We start from the raw sequence: 13,402 nt of genomic DNA on the forward strand, positions 1-13,402 counted from the left end.
GTCATACATCTGTTCTTGCATGTCGTCTACTTTTCCCATAAAGCCTTAGCATGTTGATCATAGTTTTAAAAATTTATGGTCTGATGATTCCAGCATTCCTGTCATCTTTGACTTTGGATCTGATGCTTGTTTCATCTCTTCAAAGTGTATTTTTCTTGCCCTCTAGCATGCCTTATACTTTTTTGTTGAAAGGTGGCCATAATGTAGTGTATAAAGGAACTGCAGTAAATATGCCTTTAGTAATATGGTGGTAAAGTCTGGGGAGAGGGAAAATGTTCACTAATCCTATGATTAGGCCTCAGTCTTTTGGTGACCTGTGTCCTGAACAGTGAATTTCATCAGTTCTTCTCAATTTTATTCCCCACCATTCTATCCTTCAGTAGGGTAAAATGTCTGGTTGGGGCTAAAGTTGGGTATTTCCCTTTCTCCAGTGAGTTTAGGCTCTGATAGAACCCTAGGAAGTTGGGCTTTGATAAAATAGTTTCTCTTGAGTTCAGGTCTTGCTAAGAAGAACAGAATGCTCTAGCATATTTCAAAATGATTTCTTTTCTATTTTTCTGCTGGAAGCCCTGAGAGATTTCTCCACTGTCTACTATAAAGACCTGGTAAAACCCTTAGAAGTAAAATTCACAGAAGTGTGGGAGATTTTGTGAGTTGTGAGCACCTATGACTGAGCCTCTCTGAAGACTTTTATAAAGACTTTATTTTTTCAATGTATTTATTTATTAAATTTAATTAATTAATTAATTAATTTATGACTGTGTTGGGTCTTCATTGCTACTTGTGGGCTTTCTCTAGTTGCGTGAATGGAGGCTACTCTTCATTGTGGTTTGTTGGCTTCTCATTGCAGTGGCTTCTCTTGTAGAGCATGGGCTCTAAGGCACACAGGCTTCAGTAGTTGCAGCTTATGGGCTCAGTAGTCAGGGCTCAGTTCCCTCGCAGCATGTGGGATCCTTGTGGACCAGGGATTGAAGCCATATTCCCTGCATTAGTAGCAAATTCTTAACTACCAGGCCACCAGGGAAGCCCCAGACTTTATTTTTTTTAGAACAGTTTTAGGTTCACATCATAATTAAGAGGAAGGTACAGAGATTTCCCTCATACTCTCTGCACCTGCACATGCATAGCCTTCCCCACTACCAACATCATCCAACTAAATGTTTTGTCTTTTACCAAGGGATGAATCTACATTGGCACATAATCACCCAAAGTCTTTAGGGTTCATTCTGGGTATTGTATATTCTAGGGGCTTGGACAAATGTATAATGACATGTACTCATCATTATAATATCATACAGAGTATTTTAACTGCCCTAAAATTCCTGTGAGCTTTGCCTCTTCGTGCTTTATGCCCTCTCCCCTGCGATCACTGATCTGTCACCTTAGTCTTGCCATTTCCGCAGTGTTGTAGAGTTGGAACCACACGGCATGTAGTCTCCCCAGGCTTTCACTTAGTAATGTACATTTTCACGTGCTAATACACTTTTAAGGTTCTCTCGTGTCCTTTCACAGTTTGACAGCTCATTTCTTCTTAGTACTGAATAATATTCCATTATCTGGATGCGCTATAGTTTATCTGTCCATATGCCCACTGAAGGACAGCTTGGTTGTTTCCAAGTTTAAGCAATGATGAATAAGGTTATTTTATTTTATTTTTTTTGAATAAGGTTATTTTAAACAGTTATAACATCTGTGTGTGAGTTTTTGTGGGCCATGAGTTTTCACCTCCTTTGGATAAATACCAAGGAGTATGATTGCTGGATTTTTATGTTATGAATATGTTTACTTGTGTGAAAAACTGACAAACCATCTTCCAAAATGATTGCTCTATTTTTTAATTCCTACCAGAAATGTGTATGAGTTCCAGTTACTCCACACCCTTGCCAGTATTTGGTGGTGTCAGTGTTTCAGATTTTGGTTATTCTCATAGGTGTGGTAATACCTTATTGATGTTTTAATTTGCATCTCCCTGATAACATTGTCTATGGAGCATCTTTTCTTATGCTTATTTGCCACCTATTTGTACATGTTTTTGGTGAGGTAATTGATCCATTTTTTAATCATTTTTCCCCTTATTGTTAAGTTTCAAGAGCTCTTTGTATATATTGAATAACACTCTTTTATCAGTTGTATCTTTTGCAAATATTTTCTCTCAGCCTGTGGACTGTCTTCTCATGCTCTTAGCATTGTCTTTCACAGAGAAGAAGTTTATAATTTTAATGAAGTCAGCTTATCAATTTCTTTTGTGGATTATGCTCCATGTTATATGTAAAAAGTAATTTCTATACTCAAGGTCATCTTGATTTTCTCCTATGTTATAATCCAGGAGTTTTATAGTGTTGCATCTTACACTCAGGTCTGTGACCGTTTTGAAATAATTTTTGTGAAGGGTATAAGGTCTGTGTGTAGCTTTTTTTTTTTGCACGTGGATGTCCAGGTATTCCCATACCATTTAGTGAAAAGACTATCTTTGCTCCATTGTACTGCTTTTTCTCCTCTGTCAAAGAGCAGTTGACTGTATCTGCGGAAAGCTATTTCTAGGCTCTCAATTGTATCCCATTTATCTATTTTCTATTCTTTTGTCAACATCACACAAGATTACTGTTGTAAGTCTTAAAGCTCTGTGGTATCAGTCCTCCAACTTTTTTCTTCTCTTTTAGTATTGTATTGGCTATTCTAGGTCTTCTACCTCTCTATGTAAACTTTAGAATCAGGTTTGTCTGCTGGTATCTGTTAAATAATGTGCTAGGATTTTGATTGGGATTGCACTGAATCTATAGATCAAGCTGGGAAGAACTGACATCTTGATAATGCTGTTTTCCTATCCATGAACACAGACTATCTCTCCATTTATTCAATTCTTTGATTTTATTCATCAGACTTTTGTAGTTTTCCTTATATAGATCTTGTACATATTTAGTTAGATTTACAAACATTTAATCTTGGAGGGTGATAAGTAAATGATAAGGTATTTCAAGAAAATGGGCACCACTTTCAAAAGAATCTTCTGAGATGGTCTTGATCACCTGATGGAAGCAAGATAGCAACTGGCTCAGTCAACATGTTTATGTTTGTGCAGGATTTCAGAAACAGGAGTATTTTGTGAGAGCTGCCCAACCATGCTGGCTCCATCAGTGAAATGTCTTTCCACCCTGATGAGTCCATCATTCACTCATCATCCAGTGACAAGAAACTTACATGGGGGAGATTCAGTGAAGATGTGGAATGGAAGACTTGAGGCTACTTGGCCTTGATAGCTCAGATTGCCTAAGTGACATCAAATGGTGCCCAGGCCAGCATCCGCCCTTCAGATGAAGATCATTACTGAGAAGAAACAATATGGCCATCTTCCAATGGCCACATGTATTCCATTTCACCAGAATGATTAAGGCAAGCTTCCAGGGCTCTCTAAAAACCACCTGCCATATTTCAAAGACTCTTTTATTTTCCTCTTTTCTGTTCTTTAAATAAAACTTCTTCAAAAGGGCAGGTTTTGCTTTGTCTGTAGTTTACTGTTTTCTAGTCTAAGCTGAAGACAAGGACTGAGGCTAAAATTTGTTGGGGAATTTTTACAATAACTGGCTTTCTGTGCTTCTTTGAGTTATTTTGTCCAGTTTTAAATTTTACCATTCATTGAGAATTCTCAGAGTTGTCCACACTCAGCCTGCAGCAATTTGTCAATTACAGTTGAGGTTTTTCTGCCCAGGCAGTGGTTCCCACAGAAGTTTCTACTTGTAAGTTTCTGCTCCAATAAGTTGTGGCTCTCTGTATTCACTTGTTTCTTCAATTTGAAGGGCAGCAGTTTGACCTTTGACCTCACTTCTCCCACAGAGAAGTCTAAGAAGAATTGTTGATTTTCCAGTTTGTTCAGCTTTTCACTGTTAGGACAGGGTAGTGACTTCTTAAAGTTCCTTACATGATATGGACAGGATACTGGGAGCCCATTACCTTTCCTCATTGTTTTTTACTTTCTGTATATCCAAGTTGCTATCTGATAAATTTCTTTTTAGTCTGAGATTTTTTCTTTAGCATATAGTGTATTGAATAGTGTAAATTTACTTGCAAAAATTCTATCTGCCTTCTTTCATCTGAAAATGTCCCTACTTTACCTTCATTTTTGAAGAATCTTTTAGTTGGATATAGAATTCAATGGTGACAGTTTTATTTCCTTTAACGATGGTTTTGCATTGTTTTCTAAGATATTTTTTGTCTTGTATAGTTTCTGATGAGCCATCAGCTATCATTCATAGCATTGTTCCATATGCATATCTTATTTTTCCGATGCTTTAAAAATATTCTCTTTCTCTTTATGTTTCACCAATTTGGGCATCATGTATTTAGGAGGAGTTTTCTCTATATTTATCTTGCATGGGGCTTGTTGAATATCTTGGATCCATGGGTTCGTGTTTCCATCAGATTTGGAGAGTTTCAATTATTATTTCTTAAAGTATTTTCTTCTGCCTGCTTATTTCTCTCCCCCTCATACTCAAATTACATGGATATGGACTTCCCTGCTGGTCCAGTGGTTAAGACTCCATGCTTCCACTGCAGGGGACACAGGTTCAATCCCTGGTTAGGGAAGTTCCACATGCCATTTAGTGTGGCCAAAAAATAACAAAATAAAAAATAAAGAAGGCATACTTTCCAGGGGCTGAGGAGAGGAAAGAATGGGGAGTGACTGTTTAAAAAAATTGCATGTACATTAGAAACTTGATTTTATTCCATGCTTATTGATAATCTATTCATTTTTCTACCTTTTTCTCTCTTTCCTCCTATTTCAGTAATTGCTATTGTGCTTTCTTCCCATTCACTGATCCTCTCCTCTGCAGTATTTAAATGCTATTCTTAAGCACCAGTGTCATAGATACTATATTTTTCAGTTTTATATTTTCAACTTTTTATTGTTTAAATTGTTCTCCTAAAATACTTTGTTTCTTTACTTATTATATCCACATTTTAATACAGTTTCTTTAACATATTACAATAGTTGATTAAAAGTCCTGCTATGATAATTCTAATAACTGAGTCATCTTTGGGTTTGTATCTGTTGACTGCTCCTACATCCTAACTTCAAATATGGGTTCTCCCATGCCATTTCTTAAAATGTCAATTCTCCCACGATGCAGCTTTCAAATTGGTGTGGAAAAAAATCCAACATGATCTGAAATGTCAGTGAAGCCTCTTTTCTGGTTTAAAATTTACCTGAAAGGTAGAAGACAGAATCCCACTGGAGTCAGCCTGGAGATGGTGGAAATATTTGGATGGCTTTAGACATCTGAGTAGTCCTGGCTTTCAAATGTAGGGGATTTTCTGGGTTCAGTTCTAGACTTGATCCTCTTCTTACTCTATGTACTTTTACTGGATGATCCTATCCATTCTTATGGCTCCAATTGCTATCTATATTCTGATAAATTTCAAAACTATACTTATAGCCCAAAACTTCCTCCTGAGTTCCAGACCCATATGTCCACTGCATACATTTCCATCTGCAGTCATAAAGACACTTTCAACTGAGCATATTCATAACATAATAAATGTACACATTCTTTCTCTCTCTCTTTATCTCCTTGCTAGACTTTGTGAAAAATTGTTAGTCACTCCGTTGTGTCTGACTCCTTGTGACCCCATAAACTGTAGCCCACCAGGCTTCTCTGCCAACAGAATTCTCCAGTCAGGAATATTGGAGTGGGTAGCCGTTTCCTTCTCCAGGAACTCTTCCCAACCCAGGGATTGAACCCACATCTCCTGCACTGCAGGCAGATTCTTTACCATTTGAGTCACCAGGGAAGCCCAGACTTTAGGATATCCCAATAAAAAATTTTTAAATAGTTTATATAAAATTATATACAAAATTTTTATATTAAAAATTGGGGTACCAAGATTAAATTCCTAAGATATCATTTCTTGTTAAAGTGTTCACTTTAATAATTAAAACAACATCCTATTTTATATCATTTTACATTAAAATTTTTATTATTTGACCTTTGACTATCTATTATTTACATAATCAAAAATATAAAAAGTCTATTAAAAGAAGTCATTGCCCAGGCAAAAAGAAGATTTAGAGGAAGCATAAATGATTGTCTTTGAATGTGTTAAGGTGTAGCAAGCATAAATCAATACAATATCTCTTTGCCACTTCAACTAAAATCTAAAAAAAAACCATTAACTTCACTGAGTTGTAAGTTGGCGTATTCTATGAATTTAAGTTATGAATATCCATAACATCTTTATCACTGAAACCTGAAAAGACAAGTCCTTTGTTAGGGTACATCCCAGGAAACCAAAGGGAGTGTGCCTCATTCCTTAGCCTGGGATATGACACGAAATGACGGACAATTGCTGCTGTGTGGGGAAGACCATCACGTATTTCTCCTAGTGTAAAGTTACTGGAAAGAACGTTTTTTTCTCTCTTTCTTTAAAGAACATAGGTGATAATTTGAGGCTAAATTGGGAGGAGTTGGCTACTTAGGCTATAGAACAGAGCAGTTTGAAAAAAAAAAAAAAAAAAAAATTCTTCAAAACTTTGCCCAGGATTTGTCTTTGATTCCCATGCTCTTGTCCTGCTTTACATGTTTAGTGAGCATGACGGCAAAGACTTGGGTTTGTCTCAAAACTGCCCCTGAGAACTGTAAGCCCTGCACCTGCAAGCCTGCTAGCTTTCTCTCACTGGGCAATTCAGCGTGTATCCTTGTGGAAGGCCGGCCCCAGGGGGGCAGGCGGCCTGCATCACATCTCCAGAACTAGTTCCACAGTTGGGCTCTGCTTTTTCCATGGGTCAGTGAGGTAGTAGGAACAGTGAAAAAAGCCCCAAATCTGAAGTCAGAGACCAGTATTCAAATTCCTGCTTCTGTGCCTTGATAACCTTAGGTAATTCTTATCTTTCCTTCTCTGAAAAAAATGGAAGTAATAGTATCTTTCCTGCATGGTTACTGTGGCAACTAGGTTAAGACACTCTGGTACGTGATAGCCAGTTAGTGCTCTATAAATGCTAATTTTTCCCAATCCCTTTTCCTTTCAACCTCTAGGTAAGTTATGGGAAAGAGTGATGCAAATCACCAGCTACAGCCACAAAGATGTCAGAAAGACAGGTCTGTGGAAGTGGATATTGTGCATGTTTGTATTTTTATTCCCCTTAATTCTCCATTAGTCCTACCATTTGGTATGGAAAGAAAGAAGGGAGAATTCTCTATGGTCCAATGGTTAGGACTCTGCACTTTCACTGCTGAGGGCACTGCTGAGGGTTCAGTTTCTGGTTTGGGAACTAGGATTCTACAAGCCATGTCATGTGACCAAAAAAAAAAGAAAAGAAAAAGAAAATTATGTTCTCCTACTAAGGTTGGCCAGGCTTCACTGGTAGCTCAGCTGGTAGAGAATCCGCCTGCAATGCAGGAGACCCCGGTCGATTCCTGGGTTGGGAAATTTCCCTGGAGAAGGAATAGGCTACCCACTCCAATATTCTTGGGCTTCCCTGGTGGCTCAGAGGGTAAAGCGTCTGCCTGCAATGCGGGAGACCCGGGTTCAATCCCTGAGTTGGGAAGATCTCCTGGAGAAGGACATGGCAACCCACTCCAGTATTCTTGCCCAGAGAACTGCCATGGACAGAGGAACCTGGTGGGCTACAGTCCATGGACTCAATAAAGAGTCAGACATGACTGAGTCACTCAGCCACACGGAGCACAGCACACCACCAGGGTGGCCACTTTCCGTTGGATCCAATCTGCTTCACAGACTTCCTCCAAGCAGAGGGCAGCATCTTGCTCCTCCTTTTCTGCAGGATCCGGTAATGAGGGTGTACTCCCCATGGGATTATTGCTGTCTGTAGGGGTCCTCTGTACCGGCAGAAGCTAAAGCCTGGGAAACACTTGTGGGAAAAAACAATCAAACGGACAATGCCAAGGATGTTGCAGTGACTCAGGTTTTTCTCAGTTCAGTAGTAGCCATTCTCCACGTTCAGCCTGAAGGAAAAGAGAGGTTGCATGAGGAAGGTGATTCGGAATCCAAAAGCAAAAAATTTCTGATATTTATATACACAGACCTTTTCCCTCAGTGGTTCACACGGAAACTCAGGAACAGCACTGGTCTTCTGAGAGCTATTTCAGGATCCCACACATCTTGCTGACGGTTGGAGACAAGCTTAAGCAGTGATGTGCCGGTAGGCTGGCTGGCTGGGTGGGGTGTGAGGGGCCCTATTGATGGCACCTGCTGGTTTCCATGGGGTAAATACTGTCACCTGAGTCAGTGACAGGCTATCGATGTGACATCACTGAGCGTGGGGTGGGGGAGAACCTTGAAAAACGGGCTCTCTTGGCTTGGGGCAAGCCAGCTCTGGCACAACGCCGAGCTCATATTTAGTGAAAATTGCTATAGCTATTGGCAGATTCAACCCTTGTTGAAAAAAGACATCATCGAGTTCTAGAATTCACCGCCTCCTGCTTTCTGGCCTGCATTTTGGTCATTGTTCCTCCTGCTTTTTGAAGCAGCTCTAGTGAATCTCACTGCTGTGGACCCCAGACCCTTTGACTTAATGAAGATTGATGTCTTCATTAGATTGTGAAAAGGAATGCTCGGACATTTTATTACCTGGTGGCTGGTGCCTAGTACTCTCTGTTCCATGGCCCATCTCCCCCACCTCCTGTGACACATTCCTGAAAAGACTCCAGGAAAAAAAAAATGTTACAGACTTGGCAGATCAACGTTTTCTGATTGTGCAATGCTCTTCCTGAGAAACCCCATTCTCCAAAGGCAGTCATTCTGAAACCAGAGCAAGAAATGCGGGGACAGGCTGGCCACCAGGAGGGCAGCCTAGGAAGCCAGGCGGTGGAGCACTGGGGCACAGTAAATTGATGGGAGATGGCATTCGTGTCTACTGCATCAGTTCTATGGGTTTACGTAAACTGTCAGAAATTGCATCAGGAAGAATGAAGGAAAGAAAGGGTTTACTTTTCCAAATACTCTACTTTCATTTTAATTATTTCACACCCCTTATGAACAATTTCTCCTTATCTCATTTGTGCCTCATAGCAGGCTGATGAGACATGATAAAAAAATATTGTTAATATAGTAAATATAACAACATAGTACATATAATACATTGGTGCAATATGTGACATAACAAGTCTTAATATGATAAATATGATTATGCCCCCTTTCCAGACAAAGACACTGAGACTCAGAGAAGACAAAGGACTTGTTTAGGATCTCATAGACGCAATGACAGTGGGGGAACCTGAACCCATATGTCTGACGCCAGGCTAGAGCTCGCTCTATACCAGACGGTGTGTACGTGGTGATTGGAGGTGGAGGAGCCTGAAACCCACAGGTCTGATGCTAGGCTAGAGCTCGCTGTATACCAGATGGTGTGTGTGTGGTGATTGGAGGTTTCTATCAGCTCTGATTATGTAATCACATGTGCCAGGTGGCATCAGAACCACCAGAACGTTCAAACAAGTCTGAAGTTGTGCTACTATCCAAGGAGTTTCAACAAGCTCCTGGAGGTCAGGTTTTCTCCAAGGTGTATAGTTCAGTGACACCTCACTTATTCAAGGACTGGCAGTGAATGAGATAATCCGCAAAAATAAAATGACTGTGTAATTATTTGCATTCTGTAAGCTTCCAAACTTTGAACAAAATATGTTAAAGCTACTTGGCACATCATCCTGTGTTTTTAAACATAGGATGCAAAATGCAGTTTGCTGACCTTTCTCATTGACTTAGGGTATCACTGTAAATCTCAATGTTTTTAGACTTGAATATACAACCCTCTAGGGCTCTATCCCACAAGGTTCCAGACTGCTATGCTGTTTAAAATTCCTGCTTCTTTTTGGTTTCTACAAGTGCACTTACCTTTAAGAGTCTCTGCACTCTCTACTCGCTTGCAATTTCTCATCTATTAAGAAGTGAGCAACTGGTCCAGATAGACTTGTTAATGAAATAAGAGGAGATAGGCTTTAAATAAAGGTTTACATAATCCTTTCTAGGGGTAAGTCCTTTCATCATCTTTTGTTTTGGGGTATGGTAGGAGCTTTCATTGTGCTTGCCAAATCCTTTCCCAGGCCAGCTCTCTTGTGACTCTGCTGCTATGACTTGCAGCTTGCAGCTTGATCCTTCCCTGAAGACTTGCTCTTGGTCCACAGGTGCTCCTCTACCCAGAAATGCCTGGGAGGTGTCCAGGGGTGGTTGTAGCCAACTACAAACTCAAGGGTATAAAATCCCAGCCCCTTTGCCTCCAGGTGGGATAGTTCTGTGAGGCCATCCTTGTCCCTTGTCCCGGAGCTTCCCATGGGATTGGGCTGAGGCTGGACTGCAGCTGAATCCACATCTCGCTTTACTTTGCCTCCAAAGTGTCCCTGAGAGCACTTGCACGAGACTCAGTCTCCGATCTCAGAGACTCTAACCTAAGACGGGTTCACCTGCTTTCCTGCTGTTCACATTCTCAGCTGTATTTTGGAGACATCTCCCTATCCCCTTCCTCAGCTCAACATTTAACAGAGAAGGGCAACCTAATCATGAAAGAAAGAATTCATAATGAGAAAAAAATATTAGTTTTGCAAACAATATATTAGAAAATTTTAAATTTGTCAGAGTTCAACTTAAAGCCTTATGAGTCACGTACTAGGATCCTAGAATACAAGTATAAAGAACACAATTTCCCTTCACCTCATCCTTTTGAGAAACTCACGGTTTGAAGAAACCAACAAGTTAAGTAGGACAATTACCACACATCATAATAAATGCTATTATTGAAGTCTGAACTCATTCAAGAAATATTTCTTGAACATATTACTATATACAAAACTTTTGGAGTCTAAACAACCCAGGACAAAGAATTGTAGAGTCCAAAGGCTGGAGAAGAGATGATAGTTTTTACTTTGGAAATGATACTGAAGCCTCTTCTGGTAGAGTGAGCACGGGTTGACCAGGGGAAGGTTAGGGAAGGTTCAGATCAAAGAACAATGACCTGAAAGGATGTGCTGTTCAGGGGGCTGGGGGGAAATTTGTCATGGCAGGAGTTAAGCAGAAGGCAGAGAGTAAGGAAGGGATGATGTAAAGACCATTATCTGATAGGCTAAGAAGTTTGGGATGAGATGGCTGAATGGCATCGCCAACACAGTGCACATGAGTTTGAGCAAGCTCTGGAAGATAGTGAAGGACAGGGAGACCTGGCATGCTGCACTCCGTGGGGTCACAAAGAGTTGGACATGACTTACTGACTGAACAATCTGAAGTCAAGACAGACCTGTGAACCTAGGAATGAGGCCAAGACCGTCCCAGTAGGAGCACGACTGTCAACGAGGGAGAGGTGTGGGAGATCACAGCTCGACAAGCAGAGGCCTGCATCAGGCCCTTGTGTGGAGCTACCAACAGCCCTGATGACCTGTGACATCATGGCTTAGCTGTGACACTGGTGGTCCAATCCATGTCTCTGCCTGGAAGACTTCGTAAGTTTTCACTCTTGAAAATTTGATCTATAAAGGAACTTGAAATTCACCTGCACAGAGCTTCTTGTGTTCGAGGTGATTAGCTGTCCGTATATGACTTGACAGGATCAAAAAGTATTTAAGAGAATCTCGATCCCCAGATCCCTTAGTCTGTCATTATTGCCTGAAAGGTTACAGTTGTAGATCCACCCTTATGACTCACCAGTCTCTTGCCAGGTTGGGAAAGAAGGTGGGGACTGGGGGGAGGAGAGGGTAAAGAGGAGAGATTGTGGATGCTTGGTGGGACCGTGGGGATACAGGGATAGTAGGGGTGGGGAAAGAAGCAGGAAGTCAGAGCTTGAGAGAGGTATAAATAGACATTTTCTTTCCCTCACAATGATGCAATGGGCAGGTGCTAGCTGCTCAAATTTATCATACATAAATATCACTTAATATCAAGTATTTTGATTATTTTATTATGGAGAAAACCTATTTTCAGACTGAGCAATTCCTGCCTTGGTTTATATTTTTCTAGTACTAATAGCAACAATAACAATATATAAACACTGAATAGTTACTACATGCCTGGGATTGGGCTAAGAACTTTGCCTTCACTAATCTCATTTAAATCTTCTCCAAAATTATGATGGAGGTACTGTGAGTGCTGACTTATAGTGGACCAGGGAAGTAGAGCTTAGAGTGCTTCCCTGACTTGCTCAGAATCACATAGTTGGTGAGTGGCATACCCAGGTCAGCCTGCTTCCCTCCAAAGTCAATCTTTAATCTCTGGCTTTCCCAGGACAGTTATTTGCTCCTTCCTCCATCATTTCAAGGACTTCCCAGGTGGTGCTAGTGGTAAAGAACCTGCCTGCCATGTAAGAGACACAGGTTAGATCCCTGGTCAGGAAGATCCCCTGGAGGAGGGCATGGTAACCCATTCCAGTGTTCTTGCCTAGAGAATCCCATGGACAGAGGAGTCTGGCAGGTTACAGTCCATTGGCTTGCAAAGAGTCAGACACTACTGAAGGGTCTTAGTGCATAGCACCACCATTTCAAATGCTTTTTGTCCTTCAAAGCCCGTTTCCAGTTTCCTTCATTCACTTAACTGATACCGTTGAGCACCTTCTGTGTATGCTGCATCCTCATCCCCCATGGAGCTTTCCCACACTGATTTCTACTGTCTTTAAACACCTGAGTCTTTAACGTAGGAAGTGAATCTTATGAATAGATTTGTATGGTTCTCTCAATGTTTTTAGTGGATTTATTTTGTTTTCTCTCCAAAGATTTTAATCAATGGCTGGGTCAGGATCAAGTCTTCAAGTTTCCCATCTTCTCAACAGCACCCAACTCGGTGTTTGGTGGATATGTCAGGATGCCCCTGACTCTTAGCCCATCCAGGGCCTGTATTTTTAGGAAGAAGAAATGCATGTGTGGACCTGATAAGATCTGAGTGACATGTGGAGAAGATGCCCTACGAGTGATGATCAGCTATGTTTACCATTTAACTCCACAGCGGCAGGCCAAGATAGCTGTCATGGTCTGTGGACAGAAGTTCATGAAGATCACTGCTTGACAGGTCAGGGTAAAGGTCTCTTTCTTTCCAAATGTGTGAAGGGGCAGGAAACGTGTACACCAGGTGTTTTGTGTTCATGGCTGCCTGGGAAAGATAATTCTGTCTGCTCGATAAGAACATTGTGCTCTGCCCAGCAGGTTGTTTTTCCAGCAGCTATTTTCTGCCTATAAAAACGAGCATCGCTGGTTCTCAGTGTCTTTCCGCAAATCCCTTGGGCTACAAACAATAACAAAAGGTATCTCATATTTATACAACACAGTCCTCAGAAAAGCTCAAGGGCCTGAACAAAGCTTGTTTTCATATGTGAGGGTTCTTATATAATCCCCAAGGGGAAAGGGGCAGAGGGTGACAATTGAGTTTGGAACGCTGTCACTCCTAGCTAATAAAACGGAAAAGTGAGGCCCTGCAG

The sequence above is a fragment of the Muntiacus reevesi genome, chromosome 22 (genome assembly GCF_963930625.1).
Source record: "Muntiacus reevesi chromosome 22, mMunRee1.1, whole genome shotgun sequence".
NCBI lineage: Eukaryota > Metazoa > Chordata > Mammalia > Artiodactyla > Cervidae > Muntiacus > Muntiacus reevesi.